Genomic DNA, 13,927 nt, shown 5'->3' on the forward strand with positions numbered 1-13,927 from the left:
GACGTGTAATCCCAGAGATATGGACTGAACACTTTCGTATGTTTCTTAGGGGTGCACCCAAACTTATGCACGGGAGTGTAAGTTAGGTTTAGTAAATTGAAAGCGTTTTTTTTTCTCTTATAAGCAGGTGAAATCAATTCACCTGTAAAAATCTGAACCGCTACGGCAAATTAAATGTAATATGTTGTTAACAAATTGTAATAAAAGCTTAAATTTGTTTTAACAAATAAGGATGATAGTGTTGTCTAACACAGAACATATCTCTAATCTAAATATTTAAAAGAACAATGATCTAATTTGATAAATTTCTAATAATTTAACAATAAATTTATTCTACAAATATTGATTTTTCAGATTTTTGGGGCACTTCAAATTTTAATTTAAAGTGGCCAATCTCTGAATATGAGAATTATAAGAACGCATTTTCGAAAACCTATGATATTAGATTCTTCGAGTTTGAAAAACTTAAATATCTAACAACGCTGTAGCCGGTTCTTCTGAGTATTAAGTCCGGACGGCCACATCCGATGCTATCTAAACAGCCCAAGACACTTCATTTATTATGTTGTGTATTAGATTTAGATAAGATTAGAATGATTCATACAAATAAGAATGATTTTCACAGCATGTAAGTAATGCAGAAAAATAACACTTTTTTACCCGACCTGACCCCAAGCAGAAGTGAAGTACTGACAATCAAACGTTATATGTTTAGATTAAGTTAGGTTAAGTGAATTGAAAACGTGTTTTTTTTTTCTCTTATAGCAGGTGAAATCAACTCACCTGTAAAAATCTGAACTGCTACGGCAAATGAAATGTAATATGTTGTTAACAAAACGTTAATAAAATCTTAAATTTGTTTTACCAAATTAGGATGATAGTGTTGTCTAATAACACAGAACACAAATGAATGTAATGTTTAATATGATACTAATAAAAAAAACTGGTATTGACTGGATAGACATAAGAGATAAAAGATCTCAAAATGATATCAACATTTTAATTTCGTGGAACTACTGAACACTAGCAAAATTTGTTGTTTGCAGATCTGATGAATAGCTTGCTGCTATTGGTTTTGATCTTATAAAAGTTCAATATGATATGCTAATGTTCCCTCCCCTTGGTTATGCGACCTTGCCGCGATGGGAGGGCACAATCATTAGCCCATTAGATGGGCACCAAAGGCGTAACCTGTAGTGGTGGTATCACATTTTGGCATTTTTGCTTAAAGCCGCGTCATAATTTTATCTGGCATAGGCGCACTAATATCTCGGATGTGATCCAACGGACGTTCTGCGTCGTTAATAGCATGGATGCCAATCTCAAATCATTAATCTATTCGAAGTTAACATTAATACTATTCGCGATGATCAGTTTGCCTTTTGCTAACCAGAATAATCCGTAGCCACTCTTACTATTAGCTAAATAGATACATCCCCAAGTAACCACAAGCATTATACCATTGCATTAATTTGGTCGAAAGTCAACATTTTTTGCATTAATAATGTTATCATGCATTTATTCAATAACTGTCAAGCAATGATGCATTTGATTAACATTGTAAATGCTTTGTAGCATTATTTTAATACCGTCAGACGGGGCTACTTTTGATTCCGGGGGCTACTTTGGACACTCACGTTTTGGATTTATTTCCAGCATAAATATTAATCTGAGCCATTTTGTGTCTTCAGCACTTTTATTAACCAATTTATGTTCAACAATCAGGTATAAAAACTTTTTGGAACAACATCAACAATAAACAGGATAAACTAGAAAATATATCAAAAAAAGTCCAACAAATATTAACAAGCTTCAAAACATTTGCTATGTAAACATTGTATGAATTTTCCACATATCGTGGAAAGTTGTTGGGAACATCACAAAACTATCGAATCGTCATGATTCAATGAAATTTGTGATAAATTTATGTTGAAAGTTGGTTTTTTAGAAAAATAAATGATCATATGTCTTAATTTTACGACTCATATTTAATTATAAAGTGTTGGTTCCTATATTTTACAACACAATAAAAAATAAACAAAGGATTAAGAAAAGTAAATAATTGAAAAACATATATATTTCAACTCGTATAAACAGTAAACTCACAACATAATCCTTAAAAAATATTGTTCAGTCATATTTTACATGAATCTGCTATACAAAGCAATGGCATCCCTCAACTGCTAAAATAAACTACTCTTACGCCATCTCAAAACTATTAAGAGCCAAAATGCATCTAACAAAAGCAAAAGTTTATTGTTTATGATCTTGTGAATCATTATTCTTATACTTCATGGATTGTATTTGGAATAAAAATTACTTTTAGCTACAGGAATTAATTAGATTCTTCTACATATCGTTCATATAACATTAAGAATCAGAACGAATATTTCTGTACAAAGCTAATTATTCATCGCAGTACTTGGTAGTTACACAATTCGTTTGCATCAACTTGAACAATCAAGCATAAGTCGCTATTTATTAGCCGACATTTAAAAGGAAGTCAAGTTGACATCTTCTTCTTTCTTCTTTCTGGCGTTTACGTCCCCACTGGGACAGAGCCTGCTTCTCAGCTTAGTGTTCTTATGAGCACTTCCACAGTTATTAACTGAGAGCTTACTATGCCAAAGACCATTTTTGCATGCGTATATCGTGTGGCAGGTACGAAGATACTCTATGCCCTGGGAAGTCGAGAAAATTTCCAACCCGAAAAGATCCTCGACCGGTGGGATTCGAACCCACGACCCTCAGCTTGGTCATGCTGAATAGCTGCGCGTTTACCGCTACGGCTATCTGGGTCCCTGGTCTGGAGTCAAGTTGACATATCATCATGCAAACTAAAAATTATGAATAGCATGTTTTTGTGAAAAGTATTGTATAGGTATGTGTAGTTTTTCAAGCTTTACAATTTTCTAAATTATGTATATCATTGAAAAACATTCGAAAACATCACAATGAACGATAATCAATGGAATCAGTTTGAAACTTATGATGGAAAATTATTTTATTATCAAAACGTATTAATTTCTAAAAGTGTCCAAAGTAGCCCCTTTTTTGTCTTGAAGGACATATTTTTTTCGCTATTCAAACAACTTTTTTATTTATTGATGGATTTGCCTCATATTTTGCACATTGGTTACTTACAAATACAACTTAAATATGCGCAAGAATTATCGAAATCTATCCATTATTCACAGAGCTACAAATCCTCAAAGTTGAAGAATGTGGAAATAATGTCAAAAGAAGCCCCGTTTGACGGTATAGCATTATGCTAAGCGTTTAGAGTGAATATACAGTTATGCTGTCATACAAGATTACATAACCTCATTAAACGCACTCGAATCTGTAATAAATAAGTAAGACGATCGAGCACGTTCGCACTCGCTCATTACGTTTTGTGGGATATGGAAGAATAATGAAATTACTTCATTTCATCTCGAACCCCCATTTCATGATCTAAGGATATATGTTTTCATTCAAAATTGTTGTATTTTATCTATGAGACTCTTTTATTCATAAGGAGTGAGAGGAAATGTCGATCAATTTCTCTCCCCCCGAAATCTGTTTAATGCGCTAGGGCTTTGTTTTGTGGGTTACGTTTTGTTATTTCCTCTACGAGAAAGAATGGTGATCAAATTATTTCTATTGATGTTTCATTTGGTGAGGAAAGGAAATCAATCGCCGAAGAGAATTCTTTCTATTCGTAATAACTGGGCGAATAGTAATGTTAACACACACAGTGGCTTCGTTTATAAGGAACTTTTATCCTACCTTATTACATCAGCAGCTTTAGCACAGGACACCAACGCGCCAGGCATCCAGCACACCATCATCCTAGTTGTGGGTTCGAATCCTGATTCCAACAACATAAAATCATTCAGATGGTAAAGAAAACCATTGGAAGGTAGCCAATGGATTCATTGTTTTGTTTATTTTGAACGCAAGCCCTAAACATACATTATTTTAAGCTAATATACATCATGAACCCTAAATATACAAACATAAATGCTTTAGTAGGGCTTGTGCATTAAAACTGCTTTACCAAGTATTGCATTAATTTGGTTGTTGTGGGGCCCTTTCCCACTTTAACTCTCAAACCCCCAACGTCTGACTTTTCATTAAAAATGAACTTTAAAAAATCATAACTTGGCCAATTATTAATCAATTTTGGATCTTTTGGTCTCAAACAAACCGCATACTCCTCAAGATTTATTGTGTTCCGGAAGAAATGGGATTGGCCACTTGGTTCCGGAGTTATTCCGGATTTAAATGGGGTATATTCGTTCCGGAAGTGATAGTTCCCTTAGATTTATCAAGATTAGCGGTAAGAAAATTGTTCATTGTGTACTTTCTATAAGTGAAAAGCTGCCAGAAGGTCGAATGACATTGGTTCTCATTGATTCTGACCATTTCGGATACCCGGTCACCTGGCACCGGTTCCTGAATGTACCCAGAGAGGACATTTTCTGAAACTCAAAGAATACTACCGTGCGACGGCTCAAAATTCCTGATTTTTTATCCGGAACATCATAGATATACTGCCAAAGACCAATATGAGGTTCTGGCCACATCTGGATACCCCGGAATCGGTTCCGGCAAGGCCTCAGTGGGACGATTTTGTAATTTTACTCACTCATATCGTGCGACGCCTTTAAATTCCTGATTTTTTATCCGGAACATAGTAGATATTATGCCAAAGACCAATATGAGGATCTGGCCACATTCGGATACGCCGGAATCGGTTCCGCGAGGGCCTCAGTGGGACACTTTCGTAATCCTACTCACTCATACCGTGCGACGGCTTAAAATTCATGATTTTTTTATCCAGAACATCATAGATATAATGCCAAAGACCAATATGAGGTTTTGGTCACATCCGGATACCCCGGAATCGGTTCCGCGAGGGCCTCAGTAGGACACTTTCGTAATCCTACTCATTCGTATCGTGCGACGGCTCAAAATTCCTGATTTTTTATCCGGAACATCATAGATATAGTGCCAAAGACCAATATGAGGTTCTGGCCACATCCGGATACCCCGGAATCGGTTCCGGCAGGGCCTCAGTGGGACACTTTTGTAATTTTACTCACTCATATCGTGCGACGCCTTTAAATTCCTGATTTTTTATCCGGAACATAGTAGATATTATGCCAAAGACCAATATGAGGATCTGGCCACATTCGGATACGCCGGAATCGGTTCCGCGAGGGCCTCAGTGGGACACTTTCGTAATCCTACTCACTCATACCGTGCGACGGCTTAAAATTCATGATTTTTTATCCAGAACATCATAGATATAATGCCAAAGACCAATATGAGGTTCTGGCCACAGCCGGATACCCCGGAATCGGTTCCGACAGGACCTCAGTGGCACACTTTTGTAAATCTTCTCCTTCAAATCGTGCGACGGCTCAAAATTCATGATTTTTATGCTGCACATCATAGCTATTATGTCATGGATCAATATAATATTCTGGTAACATGCGATTACTCCAGAATTGTTCTGATAAGACTCGTATGCACTCCGTGTAATCTTCGTTGAATCCATTGAGATAGCTTTGGATCCATATCGATAAGTCCATGAGACATTTCTGGCTAACCGTTTTTGTCAATATAAAAAAAAAACACGATAAAAACCGTGTTGTTATTTGATTTCTTTTATCTCGGATTTAAATGTTGTTTTAACGATTCGATTATCGAGTCCGACCTGTATTTGAATCTACAGACATATTAAGATTAGTTTGTTTTTCATTACACAATGCAACTAAATTATCTATTGGTACTACAGATCGGACTCGAGTATCGATTGTTTTTCACTCCGGATAATCGAATCCTCCGGATAATCCAATCACTAAAAAAAGTTGAAATCTGCGAATAAAGAACTCAAGTATTTTTCATCCGTTATTATATTAATATGATGCAGTGGCGTAGCAAAATATTATTTCTAGCCTAGAAATTCTAGGAACATTTGGGGGTCTTGAGAAGAAAAAACATTTTTTGACCAACGTACACAAAAAAAAACTTTTTCAAACACCCTTTTCATACCTACGTCCAAAACTGCTGAACCATTCATATTGTATAGTGCAATACTAAATTATCTCAAATTTATGCACAAATACTGAAAAACAAGAATATCAAATATCGTACTCAAGATAATCGAGTCTAAAATTCCGAATAATCGAATCCCGGATAATCGAGTCCGACTTGTACTGAAATTTATATACAAAAAAATACATCATGTTAAATTTAATCCGTGTTTATAAATACAAAAGTATGATTAAAAACAACTGTTTGATTTTGGCACGGTTCGATATTGGCAACATGATTTTTTTCTGGAATCCTGACAAAATCAAACGACACTATACCTTATCAAAATTTATAGAGTCCCTTTCATAAATGTTGTTGAAAAAATTAAATATTTAGAGAAAATTCTAAGACATGTTCGCTACAAATTCTTTTGACTATTTCATCCTATATATCCTTTATGACAACATGTCGTTTTTTGGAATTCGTTCGCAATGCTAAATACATTCTTATACAATTTATAGTTAATCTTGATGCAATTGACTAGAGAAAAGTATAATTTTATTAATTTGTATTCGTCCTTTAAATGAAGCCATTTTTTACACCTTGTATCCCTTATTATAGTTGTTAACGACAGTATTGAAATTAGTTGCCGAGCTCTTCCGTGAGTTCCTCCCAACCAAATTCACCTAGCATCAATTTCTCTAGACTACCAAGTTCCTTCCAGCACTGTTGACCAGTTCCTTAGATAAGTCAGCATTCGCATCACGCTGAATTTGTTCAACGCGTATTGACCTTCAAATCTATATTAGATTTTCGTCCATGCTAACTCTTCCTCCAGACTACAGCTCAGCCTCCTGGCTATATCTCCACGAAGAGGTTCTGCTTCCGCGTCCAGGCTCTGTTTCCTTCGAACCAGCCTCAGCATTTCGCTAAGATTTCAAGTATCTAGTAAGAACCTCTATATTGATTTATGGAGTGATGCTGTTAGATAAACAATTCGGGGTATCCGGATGTAACCAGAACCTCAAATTGGTCCACGGCAATATAGCTATGATGTTCATGATGACAATTCATAAATTTTGAGCCTTCGCACGATATGAGTGAGTAGGATTTCGAAAGTGTCCTACTGAGGCCCTCCCGGAACCGATTCCGGCGTATCCGGATGTGGCCAGAATCTCATATTGGTCTTTGGCATTATATCTATGATGTTCCGGATAAAAAATCATGAATTTTGAGCCGTCGCACGATATGAGTGAATAAGATTACAAAAGTGTCCCTCTGAGGCCCCACCATAACCGATTCCGGGGTATCCGGATGTGGCCAGAACCTCATATTGGTCTTTGGCATTATATCTATGATGTTCCAGATAAAAAATCAGGAATTTTGAGCCGTCGCACAATATGAGTGAATAAGATTACAAAAGTGTCCCACTGAGGCCCCACCATAACCGATTCCGGGGTATCCGGATGTGGCCAGAACCTCATATTGGTCTTTGGCATTATACAGTACTGACCCGATTTTGTCAGCCCCCGATTTTGTCTACCCCCGATTTTGTCAGCTTTTTGACCCGATGTTGTCAGCTTATTTTAAATTTGTCAAAAAATGGTTATCGTTATGTTTTACCACGTTACCATTAGAATTGGTGATGATGTTTGATGTCATGCACGCATGGATGTAGCCAGAGAGGGCAATGGCAATGCCTTTTATTATGTGTTAAAAATCGATATTACCAATATAAGGGAGGGGGGAGCCCCTGATGAAAAAACTGGCTACGCCCATGTCCATCGTCCTCTTAAAAGTCCATGTAATTATGTAACATGTCAAAATTTGAAAAACAGGAACAAAATAAATAGACCCGATTTTGTCAGGTTCCCCATTTTGTCAGCCTAAAATTCATCGAGGGGCTGACAAAATCGGGTCCGTACTGTATCTATGATGTTCCAGATAAAAAATCAGGAATTTTGAGCCGTCGCACGATATGAGTGAGTAGGATTACGAAAGTGTCCTACTGAGGCCCTCGCGGAACCGATTCCGGCGTATCCGCATGTGGCCAGAACCTCATATTGGTTTTTGGCATAATATCTACTATGTTCCGGATAAAAAATCAGGAATTTAAAGCCGTCGCACGATATGAGTGAGTAAAATAACAAAAGTGTCCCACTGAGGCCCTGCCGGAACCGATTCCGGGGTATCCGGATGTGCCAGAACCTCATATTGGTCTTTGGCATTATATCTATGATGTTCCGGATAAAAAATCAGGAATTTTGAGCCGTCGCACGATATGAGTGAGTAAGATTGCAAAACTGTCCCACTGAGGCCCCACCGGAACCGATTCCGGGGTATTCGGATGTGGCCAGAACCTCATATTGTTCTTTGGCAGTATATCTATGACGTTCCGGATAAAAAATCAGGAATTTTGAGCCGTCGCACGGTAGTATTCTTTGAGTTTCAGAAAATGTCCTCTCTGGGTACATTCAGGAACCGGTGCCAGGTGACCGGGTATCCGAAATGGCCAGAATCAATGAGAACCAATGTCATTCGACCTTCTGGCAGCTTTTCACTTATAGAAAGTACACAATGAATAATTTTCTTACCGCTTATCTTGAAAAATCTAAGGGAACTATCACTTCCGGAACGAATATACCCCATTTGAATCCGGAATAACTCCGGAACCAAGTGGCCAATCCCATTTCTTCCGGAACACAATAAATCTTGAGGAGTATGCGGTTTGTTTGAGACCAAAAGATCCAAAATTGATTATTAATTGGCCAAGTTATGATTTTTTAAAGTTCAATTTTAATGAAAAGTCAGACGTTAGGGGTTTGAGAGTTAATTATGCTTTATAAAGCTCTTAAAGGTTATGTCACTTTGAAACAAAATCTGATAACATACTATAGAGCAAACATAAAGTATTCATATATAGCTTCGTGGTTACTTCCCAGACAACCAAAATGTACGTATAAGGAAATCGCCTGGAGGCTTTGTATGTGCAAAATTCCACTTATAAGATGGCGCGAAAAAGGCCTTCTACGTACAAACGTGGAGGCGATATACGTGCATATATAATGTGATGAACAATAGCATACAATGCGAGAGTGTAAATTTTCTACCGAACTAACCTGTGATCTTATGCGACTTAACCTATGATAACAAATGTTGATTTGACAGCTGCTACGGATTGATTCGATTTACTTTGTACGAGTGTACGAGACAAAACAAAATGTACGAATGAACTCAGGAAAAAAGCGTTTTATGCGAGGAAACTTATCAGTCTGATGATTTTATCCACCGTGTTTTGCGATTTTGATGTAGTTTGTATGAATAAACGAGTTATTACGTGAAACTTCATGCGACTTCTGGTTGTCTGGGTTGGGACCGTTATCATATACGACGTAGGGAATATAACTCTGAGGAAAATGACTAGTAGATTCATTGAGTAGAAATAAGTGGCGACAATCTTATTTTAATATACGTTTTACATTACCATAACAAGGAATACCTCTTTTGTAACAATGGTACAAACAATCTAATTCCAGCTTCATTTTTGCAAAACTTACAAGTAGAAAGTAGGCGGTGTGAAGCATTGCATTTGCCACCGAAAATTGAATCTTGTAGGAGACTGTATTAGAAGCTTAAGGTAACTTTACTCTTAAATATTCACTATAATAATGACTATGGAGAGCAAGACGCTGAGATCGATCATTAGGGTACACTTGCTAGTTTCGAGAAATTGTTGAACAGACAAGGAAGTTGACTTTTTTTCTTTAAGGATATATGAACGTAATGAGCAATAAATACTTTTAACAACAAAAAAACAAATTAACTAGAACTAGACTGACGACAATTGACATTTAAGATTCTAATCTTACGTAAAAGACAGGAATAATCAGAATAGCACTTAAATGACAAATTATTCAAAACTATTTCGACTAGCCAGTATTAGTTATGACATTACTACACTACTATTTCACAATGCTTCCTTTTCTCAGAAGCAAGGGAATATGGGTATTTTTCAAAAACTGTCACGTCACAATACTAATAAAAAAAACAGTGTTCATGTGGACACCATAGCCTAGTCCGTCTGAGTATTGGTCCTGGTAGAGGGGAAACTTGGCAAAAGCTAGACCGAGGATTCAGCCTTGACAAGTTAAGCTGTCGGGCAGCTCCTACTAAATACCATACAAAAAAAATGATATGCTAATGTTATGGCATGTTGAGATATCATTTTCAAATCTTTTATCTCATATATCTATCAAGTCAACAACAATTTTTGATAACTATATCATAATTTGCTATTACTAAGCATTTTTCGCGTGCTCGGGAGACCCAATGACCTAGCAGAATTACTTCGGCCACGGTTACATACTCGAGTCCCTGTGGCCATTTTTAGTGACTAGATATGTGTGCTAGTATACTGTCAAAAAATAATAAAATCTGTTTAGTATTCGCTGAGTGATGAGAGTTTTATTTTTTTCTGCTTTTACTCAGATGCGGGTTGAAGGGTTTTGTTGAGGTTTTGATAAAAGTCCAATTTTCGATACTAATATAAAAAAATATATTCTTCATTCTGCAATATTTCATGCTGTGAGCACTTGATGGGAAGCGAGGGAAAACTAATCACATATTAAACAACCGCCGTACAACACACTAGAAGAAATAACTGTGTAAATTCAATTTCTGATGAAGGTTCTAAATGTGATGTAAACCTAAAAGGCGTTGTCCGTGATCATTTTTATAGGATTTTTAGACCCCTTCCTCCCTTGTGGTATTCTATCCTTACAAATATTTTAAAATTTTTATGGATCGTGGTCATTAGCCAGAATCCGCAAATGCAGATGATGCGAAATTATTAATAGGTCAGAAATCGTAAATTAAGAATTGAAACTAAACTGGTGGCAACGGTGGCAACATGTATTCCTTGACAAAATATTGCGTTGATTGGCGTCAAACTTTTTTTTGCGTGACATAGGTCAATATGGTGGCCTGAGTAATACATATTTCATTCCAAGGTCCTGTGAATGATCATAGTACAGATTTCCTATAATCGTGAAAGTGCTTATTAGGTTAGTGATCGTTACTCTTTTGAGTAATCATTTGAGACCCCAAAACATATGCGAAATTTGGCAGCGATCGTTTGCGTTTATGATGTGCGCTTAAAGTAACACGGGAGATCGTGTTTATTTTTAGTGAAACGGTGAAGCTGAAAATTTAATGGGTTGTGCACTACAATTAATGAATTATAGAGATACATTTTCACATCGACATATGAAGTGGTACTTGAAATTTGCTTCTTTGAACGTATAGGGTGTTTAGTACTATGAACAAAAACAAACGCAACTAGATTATTTTGGGTAAATTTCATTTATATTATACCTCCTGAATTTTCAGAGCACGTCAAACAAAACATGATTTTTTACATATATTTTTAAACGATTTTTCTAATCAGGAGTTCAAAAGCAATAATGGTTTGACTAAAATGATTTTTATAATTTACCGTAATTTAAAAAGTTGAAGAAATAGCTTTATTGTATTTTCAGGAAAGTTGTAGATTTAGATAAGATGAACAAATTTGCTGAAGACAGTTTTTGTGTATAGCATTCCTATTTTCAGATAAATAAAATAAAATAAACCACTTTAATCTTTCCGTTATTACTTTTGAACTACTGATTGAAAAATAGTTCAAAAATATATGTTAAAATGCCAGAAATGTTATTTTTGACGTCAAATTTCATTGAAATCGGTTTAAAATTAATTGAGATCTAACTTATCAAACTTGATAGTTTTGTATGGGGGCCCAGATAGCCGTAGCGGTAAACGCGTAGCTATTCAGCATGACCAAGCTGAGGGTCGTGGGTTCGAATCCCACTGGTCGAGGATCTTTTCGGATTGGAAATTTTCTCGACTTCCTAGGGCATAGAGTATCTTCGTACCTGCCACACGATATACACATGCAAAAAATGGTCATTGGCATAGTAAGCTCTCAGTGAATAACTGTGGAAGTGCTCATAAGAAGCAGGCTCCGTCTCAGTGGGGACATAACGCCAGAAAGAAGAAAGAAGAAGAAGTTTTGTATGAAAAATCGAGAAAGTTGCAAATGTTTTGTCCAGTACTGTATAGCAAAATTGTTGTAGAAAAATTTCTAATCATGTTTTTGAAAGAAATTCATTAGGCCGGAACAAATTTGGAATAATACTTTGGTCACCCCCCCCCTTCAAATTTTTCAAAACGTCAGAGGGGGGAAATGAATAAAATGTCTTTTTTTCAGTGTTGGTTTTTATTTTGTGTGTTTTAGCTAGTCTTGTAATTCGTCCTTACGATATTATCTGAGATAACAGGTGTTATTGGATTATAAGTCCTAAATCTGTTCGTTAATGCTTGTAGGTGTGGGATTTTTTATTGAACGTTTTAGAATAACGTTTTTTCGTCACTTTTACTATAACAGTATAAACAAATAGAGTATTTTAGTGATTAATTGTTATTTAATAAACTTTCGATGAACAATCAATTTGTCAAATCAATTCAGTGATTATCTTTTAAAATTCATTTGAATACATGTTTTCCTAGTAGATCCTCCTTCTTCTGGATGTATAAATATTGAAAGCGTGATCATCATCCACAAGCTGCGTATTAAATGATATTGTCCTTGTCTTCATTGTGTTTGTGTTAACGTTATGATTCTATTTTTTCATTGAAGAATAAAACCATATTTATGGGGGAATCTACTCTATTAATATAAACCGTATATAGAAAAAGTGCCATCAAAGCTGCTTTTTAGGACACTCGCCACTAGTGACACTGGAAGCTGCAAAATTTGGCGTTCACGCAAAATTCAGGAAAATCCACGAAATTCGTTTGATCGTTTTAATTCATATGAAAAAACGCAGTAATTTTCAGTTCATTGTCTATGTAAATGGTTTACTTATTTTGGAGTCAAGGTTTCTCAAAAAATTTTCGTATCTTTTAGTTTATCTTGGACTTCTTCTGATTGCTTGTTTTGATTTAAATTTTAAATTGCTATTCTGGCAATAACCTTATTATCTTGATCTGTAAATACAAATTTCAATCATTAACACACCGCTTAGTTTACACATTTGAAATGTAGTTTCATTGAGAATATGTGTAAAATTTTGAACAAAAACATGGGTCCGCGACAAAGCCGAGAAATTTTAGTCTCATTACCTTCGTCATACGTGAAATTTGAAGAATTTTACTGCGATTTTTTATTGTCAGTTCAATTTTTTTTATCTTTATTAACGTGATTTTTAGCCCTGGGCTAGTTCATCTCGGGATTAACGGCTTTACTTCCCTTCCGAAGGAAATCGTCACTGATTTTTTAGTGACTATCTCGGGGATGGGATTCGATCCCAGGTCCTCGGCGTTAGAGGCGTGTGTTCTAACGGTTCTAACCACTACACCAGGTCCGTCCCCACTGCCGTTCTATGCATATTTATCTCACGGTCGCTATGGTTTGCAAAGAACATGGCACAAGAGGGCTTAGAAGAATTTATCTAAATTTCCATTTTATTATTTATTGTCCCCCATCGACACATTTTGACGAAAGGTGACAAAAGAAGATTTTAAGATTTGTTCCGGCCTTATTTAAAAATAACCATTAATAAGTAGATCATAAGTATCATCATAAGTAGATATTTATGTTTAACAAACTGAAATATTTTTGTTATTTTTGTATCGTTTGTTTCGAACAATTGATAAAGTCAAATGACGTGCGATAAGTTGCTTTCAAAAGGAGAATTTGTATAGTTTGCTCCCTTTCAATAGTTTTATACTAACAATCAAATAAAATGTTACCAAATTGATTTATTATATATTTTATATCAGAAATACATGTTTGCTGTTAGATGGATTAATCCAAGTTTCATATGGTAAGTTCGACAAATGT

The sequence above is a fragment of the Aedes aegypti genome, unplaced genomic scaffold (assembly GCF_002204515.2).
Source record: "Aedes aegypti strain LVP_AGWG unplaced genomic scaffold, AaegL5.0 Primary Assembly AGWG_AaegL5_hic_scaff_255_PBJ_arrow, whole genome shotgun sequence".
NCBI lineage: Eukaryota > Metazoa > Arthropoda > Insecta > Diptera > Culicidae > Aedes > Aedes aegypti.